This window comes from Hylaeus volcanicus, chromosome 6, assembly GCF_026283585.1.
Source record: "Hylaeus volcanicus isolate JK05 chromosome 6, UHH_iyHylVolc1.0_haploid, whole genome shotgun sequence".
In the NCBI taxonomy this organism is placed as follows: domain Eukaryota; kingdom Metazoa; phylum Arthropoda; class Insecta; order Hymenoptera; family Colletidae; genus Hylaeus; species Hylaeus volcanicus.
In genome coordinates, this window is record NC_071981.1 from 4,005,823 (window position 1) to 4,014,243 (window position 8,421).

General features: G+C 37.7%; 1 protein-coding gene across 2 annotated transcripts in view; it reads right to left on the reverse strand.

Moving 5' to 3' along the window:
* LOC128878627 (bromodomain-containing protein 4-like) overlaps nt 1-8,421 on the reverse strand; it is a 191,197-nt gene that overhangs the window by 102,810 nt on the left and 79,966 nt on the right. The gene's annotated exons all lie outside the window — the stretch shown is intronic.

Consider the following 8,421-nt stretch of genomic DNA (forward strand, 5'->3'; position numbering starts at 1 on the left):
AGCGGTCCAAGTTCCTTTCACCGATTGAATGAATATTTTTGAAAGTCGGTTAATCTAAACGAATTCTCGCCAGCTCGAAGATTCGTAGCAAAAGATTTCTGGTTTTCGTGAAAGAAAAGGAGGGAAAAGTGTAGCGAGCAACCGAAGGGAAAGGAGTCGAGTTTAAGAGCTGTTGCCTTTGGACAGGTCGGATCCAGCTTGTTTTCAAAAGACACACTCGCTACGGGTAACCCCTCTGAATACCAATTAACGTGAATTACGTGGGTACATGGAATTCGAGACCGTACTTTGTCTCCGTCTCTCCGCCACCCTTCCCCGGTGTCTCATTCGTTCTCTCAGCGTTTGTCCTTGTCGCTGCTCTCTTGATACTCTCTTGCGCGGCTCGTAATTAATTTGTGGTGGTCCAGACGCGCCGAGGACGTGTACAAGTCTCAGTTTTGTTTTGTTTTTTTTTTCGTGCGATTTCTAGTCTCGTTTAAACGATTTAATTCTCAGCACGATTGAATACAACCGTTGTATACAATACCTATTGATATCTTCTTTTAACTCGCGTATTTTTCGATTGCATTTCATCCTAGAAATTTTAAGTTACTGGCAATCGAATAAAAAATAAATAAATAAATAAATAATATCAACGCTTCTAGGAAATAAACTTTTCGTTCAATGGTACATCTTTTCGACTCCTTTTTGGAATTCTGTCCCCGTCTCACAACTGTATATTTTTCTTGCGCTAACACCTGCGCATTTCATCGATCTTGTATCGTTTGAAATGGCTTTCCTACAATTACCTGGAAGGTTAATAAATATCCTTGCTCTGTCTCCTTCTCTTTTTCTTCCTTATTCCGTCTCCGTACAATCCATTGCAATGACGAAGCACTTGACAAGCGCGATAAAATCAAGTATACATAGAATGTAAAGTAGTGGTGGTTTAATTGCCGCCGTGCAATTCTCTGCACTGCCTGACTTGCAATGACGAATTGATACAATTTGCGTTTATAGAATTCCAAATCTTGTACCACTGAATTTAAATAATAAAAAAAAAAAAAAAAAAAAAAAAAATCTAATCGACTAATCGATTAGGAATAATAAATATACTTCGAACATATATTTGTTTAACATTTAAACGCGTTCACTGCTTAAGGAAACGATTTTCTGTTCTACATTTACAATTCCAATATCCAGAACTATAACGGCGCACCATAAATTCTTACATTTTTCATTTCAGTTTTTTATCGACAGCGAGGTACATTTCAACCGATTGTCGTAATAATAATTGAAATATCGATGATTTCTTCCGTCGGCGACGTAAAAATTTAAAGTTCCCGAGAAATTGAGATAAAGCTGCGAAAGTGTCCTTCCGAGGTAATCCCGGTATTTTTTAAGAGCGCAAACTTATTCCCTCGTAAATTTCATATCCACGAGTTCGTTGAAATTTTTAATACGCGGAGGAGTGTCGGGACTGTTCTCCTTCGTTCATCGATTTCATGCAAAGTTATTCTGTTTGCCTGACTTCCCCCGCGGAAAGAGAAACTCGTAGCACAAATTGCAACATTAATTCAATTAAACTTTAGTTACACAGTTTCAGTATTAAAATGCAATTTCAACGTTTCCCGCGTTACTCGTAGCATCGTGAAACGATCGTCTCGCTTTCGAAAATCCGGTATTCACGGTTTCTCTGTCGAAGATAAAAATGAAACGGGACCGAAATTCACCGATACGAAATTTTTCTAAAAATTAATTACTCCGACCGTTTCGACGTCGACGAAACGCGATATTTCCCAATATTTGATAACGCCAAATTCGAAAATACTCTCTGTAAAGTTTGTACGAAAAAAATACAACAAGTACAACGAACTGTTTCAGCGAGCAACGAATAAAAAAAAAAAAAAGAAATAATCGTCAAGTTAAATCGTTTCGAGTAGTCACACATTTTTTATCAACATTTCATATACGATTTATTTGAACACCTTGATCGAGCCTTGCGTTGAATAAGGACGAAGCACGACGGGTAAACTTGGAAAATCATTCGACGACGCGATTCGTGATTCATCGTCGACAGGAAGTAGCGTCGACGCGAGCAGATTAATCACGATTAATTTTATCGTGTGCCAATTATTTAAAAGACGTCAGAATTAAGTCGCGATACTATCGAGAATTATCACTTAAACAAAACGATACTTTCATAAATATACTAGATTATATTGTCGCGAGAATTATTATTGTTATCATTAATTGAAAGTTATTGGGTGTACAAAATAGTGTATCGTATACTGGATTTTTCAACTCTTTTTTATTATCGTCTAAACAACTAAGGATTCACCTGGACTAAATTAGGAAGAAAAGCCCTGTGCTCCGTTCCAGAAAAAAAAAGGACAAACAAAAGAACCCCATTTTTGTTTATCCGCAAACGATCCCACGGAGCAAGGCATAGATCGAATCGTCTTATTAATACACCCCTGCAACCCCCAAAAGATCATCCCTGAAGTCATTATTGTCCCTTGAAAAAAGCAAAAAGGATACGTACACACGCACCCACGCACGTGTATGTATATATTCTACGCGCGTTTGTGTATACATATACGCGTCGGCAATGGGAATTCACCCCTGTGAAAAAAGTTGGTTTCATGGTCGGGAGTCGGGGTCTCGAGTATTGACAATGAATAGTTTTCTTCCCGTGGCAAAAGGCCGGTCGCGTGGGGATGGGGGAAGAGGGGGCGACACCCAGCAAGGAGAGAGAGAGAGAGAGAGAGAGAGAGAGAGAGAGAGAGAGAGAGAGCAGGAGAACCGTGCGGCTAAAACGAATAGCTGCGACCAGGACAGAAGCGTCGAGAGTGTGGAGGGGGAAAACAGAAATATAGAGATAAAGACACATGGAGAGACAGAATGGCAGATGGTGGGAGGAGGAAAGTGGGGGGAGAGCCAGCATGAGAGAGAGAAAGAGAGAACATGCCAAGAGCGAAAGCGCGGGAAAGAGAGCGCGATCCAGCCAAAGGGGAAGAGACAGAGTGGCGTGCGAGAGTGGGGGAAGATTTGATAGGAGGGATGGGTTACCATGGAAACGCGTCGTACTCCCGACCAACTCAGATAGGATATATAGGTATATATGTGTTTACATACCTACATTAGATACATACATTATAGTATTATACGGCACATGTACAAGATACTCGTACGAGAAGAGCCGTAATTTGTAAGTCGATTTCCTCTTTTCTCTCCTTCGCTCTCGCGCTATACGCCGCAATGCAGCGCATCTTGAAAGCTGAATTAGTACAACGTTAAATATTAATATTCGATTCGAGCCTATCCTTTCTCTTTTTCCACGGTTTCGAATGAAATTGATATAGCCGGGTGTTGCGATGGATTTCAGCGCGGCACTTGCGCGCGATCGTGAAACGGTCGAGAAAGATATATATTCTCGTTTTAATTGGTTTCAAATTCGAGTATGCTCGAAAAGTCAATTTCGAGGGAGATTGGGAAGAGTATAATTTACGAAATAAAATTCGCGAATACGTTTTTCTATATTAATTTCGAAGACGATGGCGGATGGATCAAATTTATTTGTAAATAATTATTAATTACGACATTAATTCCAGCCGGAAATAAAAAAACTAAGAGCTACCGATTCAATTCGTGTAAGCTAGACAATATTATCCAGAGTGAAAGATAACGCGTGACACTGAGCGCGAGTGATTCTTTTTTTAAATTTATAACGCGACACGACGGTGCAATATAAATATTTAACGAATATTCATTTTTGAAATTCAGTCCCTTTTAAAACGAAACGTAGACTGCGGAACGGATAGCTGCGCGGTCCTTTGCACGGGAAATTCATAATTTCGGTTTTAATTCTCGTAACCGTCCGACGAACGAAATAGAGGAATTAAGCAATATTATCAAAGCAATTTGTTCGCAGAGATACGACAGTCGGTCCCTCGTCGTACGGAATATAAACGTGGTTAAAGCTCACGCGGGAAGATAAATAAAAATAATTTCCATCGCGTCGGAACGCCTCGCATAAATTTAGATCAATCCGATTGAATCCCTATTTACACTGTCAAAGGCGAAAATCAGGAACAAGGTATGCAAAGATGAACGATTCATGGGTCAATGAGGCCTTAGAGATACTTTAGAAATACTGTGTTCACCCCCTCCTCTCGCTCCAGCCGAGCTGGAGTCCGGGAGGGCGCATTGGCGTAGAGCACCGCCAACAGAAATAGAATTCCAATAAAGCAGGTTTTCAAGTGATCATGTGAAAAGCTCGCTCCCGCCGCGGCAACGAAACACATATTTGCATGGATTTGAATAATAATCGTGTTACCTAATTTGAGGAGATTACGAAACCGTTTTATCCCTCCTGTTAATTACGGTTCTTACTGCAAATTGAAAACCCACACTTCCTCGGCTACCTCTGTCGACCGATGACTAAAATTCTTAACCGTTAGGCGTAAGAACAAAATTTGGTGCATTTCTAAAGTAAGTTTACCATTTGTTCATAAAGAAATACCATACGAATTAAAATCTTAAATAAACCTAAAATAAAGGCACAGAATTCGTGTCTACGCATAACGAATGAACATTTCGAGTAACGTACAAAAGGTAAACTAGTTTTATTTCGTTATTCGATGGATGAAAATTTAAATTACAAAAATGTTACGAAATTTCACTTTGATTATTTTTTGAAAAAAAAAAAAAAACAGCAACTAACGCGCAACGTTTGCGTAGTTTGCGCGCGTTGAGTACACGACGAAAATTAATCGCCGGAAGCTCGAAGGAGTCGTACGCGACCGTGCGAAGCAAAAGGCGAGTTTTTACTACTTTTATCGTGAACACGACGTTTATATTCGTAACGAAAACACGTCGCCCATCCCATTTAACATACAAGTGAAGATTTCACGGGAAGGTTCAAAAAGCAGAATACTTTATCAATTCTAACGTGTAGCTACTTTTACCGTGACCTACATTTTTAACTAATGCTATTTTCATAATTAGTAGCACAAATAAAATACGCGTGTTTACATAAAGATTCCACGAGGATTTTTCAGCGGATATTAACTGAACAGTGTATCATGCAAATGCGCCACTAAAGTCAATATTTCAGCCAAATAGTATTTATGGTCCTCTTCGGCGAGGCGAAGTTGTCGATCCAAGATACAATGGAAACGATACGAAAGTAAAATATAACGTGGACTGTTAGATAAAAATATTAAAAAATTTCATTGAGGTGAAAGCAATTTCTGGATTTTAATCGAATTCTTCGTGTCCCTCGACCCCAAGAAAAATGAGTGTCCACTGTATTTTCAAATCGAGAATTATTAATCGTTTCGCTAGTAATTATGGGAACGATAACGCAAACTGAATTTAACTCGATACTTAACGTCAAATATTTACCCTCCCCGTCCCCGCCAATCCCCTGGCGCCCCGGCCGTAACGCTGACGCATCGTAAAGGTTTCGATAATATTCGAATCCGCTGAATGCACGTTCTATACTATATATCGATCCCACGAGAGCTCGACGAGGAAGAAAACAAGCAATATAACCGAAGAATGCTCTATTGAAAACTCGTCGAATAGAGGTTAGGATTCCCAATGCCGGGGCACGGACGTACCTTGAGATTTTCATTACGATTTGAAATTAAAATTTCCACGAGCAACACATTTCGTATCGAAAATATCGATATATTAGACAAAAGGGATCGATGCCTGAAATATTTTTATAAAACTGTTGTAAAAATATTTGTTCAAAACATTACAACTACTGCAAATTGTGTAATTAATTAAATGTTCCGCAATGACCTTTGGTGAATCTTAACTACGTGTTAAATATTTTCTAAATTTCAATTATTTCATCGAAATTAAAATAACCATCACGTCAATTTTCATTTACCTATAGATTTCAGAAGATGACAACTATTTAACAGTGTGTTATATGAAATGTGTATTATGCGTGTTTACGTGTATGCGCATTATTTCATTGAAATTGAATCATTCCCTATCGAGATTTTCATGGATCCATCGTGGACCGATCGCGGCTCGCGGCGATTATCCTGACTGATTATTTCGTGCGTGCACGTCATTATCGCGTTCGTTATTGCGCGACAGGTTAATTTTATTTGGACCCCCACCACCCCCTCGAGAAGCGTTCCTTTTTTCCCCCTCATTTCATTCGTTAACGATCTATTTTTCTTGGCATGCGGAGCTTCCCCCGGAGCGTGAACTGGTTTCGAACGAGTGCCGTGCCTTTTACGTTTTCTGGTTTTTGTGCTCCTCACGGAGGGAGACAAGGGCCGACGACTTTTAATGGACGACAGGGCGAGCCCCATAGGCGTAAACCGCGATTGTACTCCCGCTCCAAACTTTAATATCTACTTATCGGCGCACGGCTACCAAACTTAACAGTCTAGCCAAAATATCGAACGGTTTTAAGCAAGCACTTCAATCGAAGACTCAACTGGTCAATTTTAAGACCTACAAGAATGATACATTGATAAATTTAATTTTACGAATATATGTAATAAACTTTCACGAATTAAATAAAATTCGTAAATTTCTTTCTTTCTTTCACGTATCCTATCTCATAACATTTTTAACAATTTGGGTCAAAAATATATGTGAAACGAACATTTATGAATTTGAATCTACGAATCCCTTTAATTAAGATTGCAAGCCCTGCGAATTTGAAAGAATAGAGGTGCAAATCCTACGAAAATAAACTTTGGATAAAAAAATGTTACACCTAGTGTGCACGATAACAAATTTGTATAATTTTTGGAAATACGATACTTCGATCTCGTCGAGGGAAATAAATAAAACTGCCTACTGCGAAGCAATGGGAACACGATGAGAAAAAGCGTTGGTTTCCAGAGGAGGCCTTCGTCTCTACTCGCTTCCCCTTTTTTTCCGTGCCCTCCTTAATTCCTTTGACATGAAGCGTTACTATTATACGGGAAATAATATTTCTGCATGGAGGGACGATTGGTTTCGGAAAGGAAGCTCTTTTATAAATTGTGCACATCCAAGTCACGAATTAATTTCTCAAAACTGATTTGTAACGACACCAGACCTGGGCAAATTTTAATTGAAATATAAATAAGAAATAATTATTTGAAATAATTTATTTCGGACCGTCACACAGTGCGGAATAAGTGGACAAAATTCAATATTAGTATATATCGCAATGCGAGGCAGATTTCTATCGTAGAAAATGTGTGTCAGCGTGGAAATTGTTATAAATAATCATGTATCAATCATTTGTATCCATAATACAATCTTTATCTTTGAACAAACATACAGACAAAACGGCAAAATATATCCCGAGTTCTCAACATATTTGGATAGATTATTTGTTATATTTTAAGAAACTTACAAGTCTTTTTGCAAATACTTGCAACGTTCGGTTTTATATAATTTTCAATAAGGGACCGTACTGTTGGTGTAGGGTCGCAATTAGGAAGTTAAAAAGTCTGATTTAATTGATTTATGGATTTCCATAAAAATTATTTTTCACATCCTCAGCCAAAACGAAGCATATTGTGTTAAATAAAATATGGGTGCAACTTCTATTATTTATGAGAAAAAAATTCCTAAAGAATTCGAAATATAGCGATATTACTACTAAAGCGACAATTTTACAATATTACATCATTTTCCTGTATGATAATCATGAACTCGTACATACCGTTGGATTCAGAATAAAAAAAAACGCTTTCACTGATCCAGAAATAAATCAAAATTTTCACAAATTTTGAGGAGAGAGAGAGGGGGGGGGGGGGTAATTTAAAAAAAAATTTGTTTTTCTTTTTTTAAATTTGTTGGTATTGGTTTATAGGCCTCTAAAAACAGTGTAATGTTTGCTTGAACATTTTTTTGAAATCTCTGATCGTTTCCGAGCAAAAGTAAATAGGGCGGCTCGGAAAAAAGGGTTAATTTCTCCCTCAAAACGCAAAATTCGCACGTACCGAGGATGGTGTAATTCATAAGAAGCTCCCACAAACAAGTATAGAATGCTTCATCAAAATCGGGTTTTTTTTGGTAAATTTGTTAATTTTGTTGTGATTTCATTAATGTTTATGGTTAATTTTAATTTTTTTTTTTTTTGTGTGAATAAATAGCAATATATTTATATTAGTAATGAAATCTTGATTTTTGTCCACAATTTTGCTATTTGTCCGCACTGTGCGTCAGTTTCGATAGAGTAATTTCTCTCGAGTCGATCCTTTCATGTTGGAAAAATATGAATACATTCATTTCGTTATTATTTCAAACAATGATAAAATAAAATAAAACGTTCCTCGAAATAATATCTCGGATAATGTTATTTTAAAACTGATCACAGACATTAAAATAATTGTTGAATAAAATAACGAGTTGCTTCAAGTTATATTTAAAATGATAACGTTTAAAAAAATGACCAGATCTGATGGG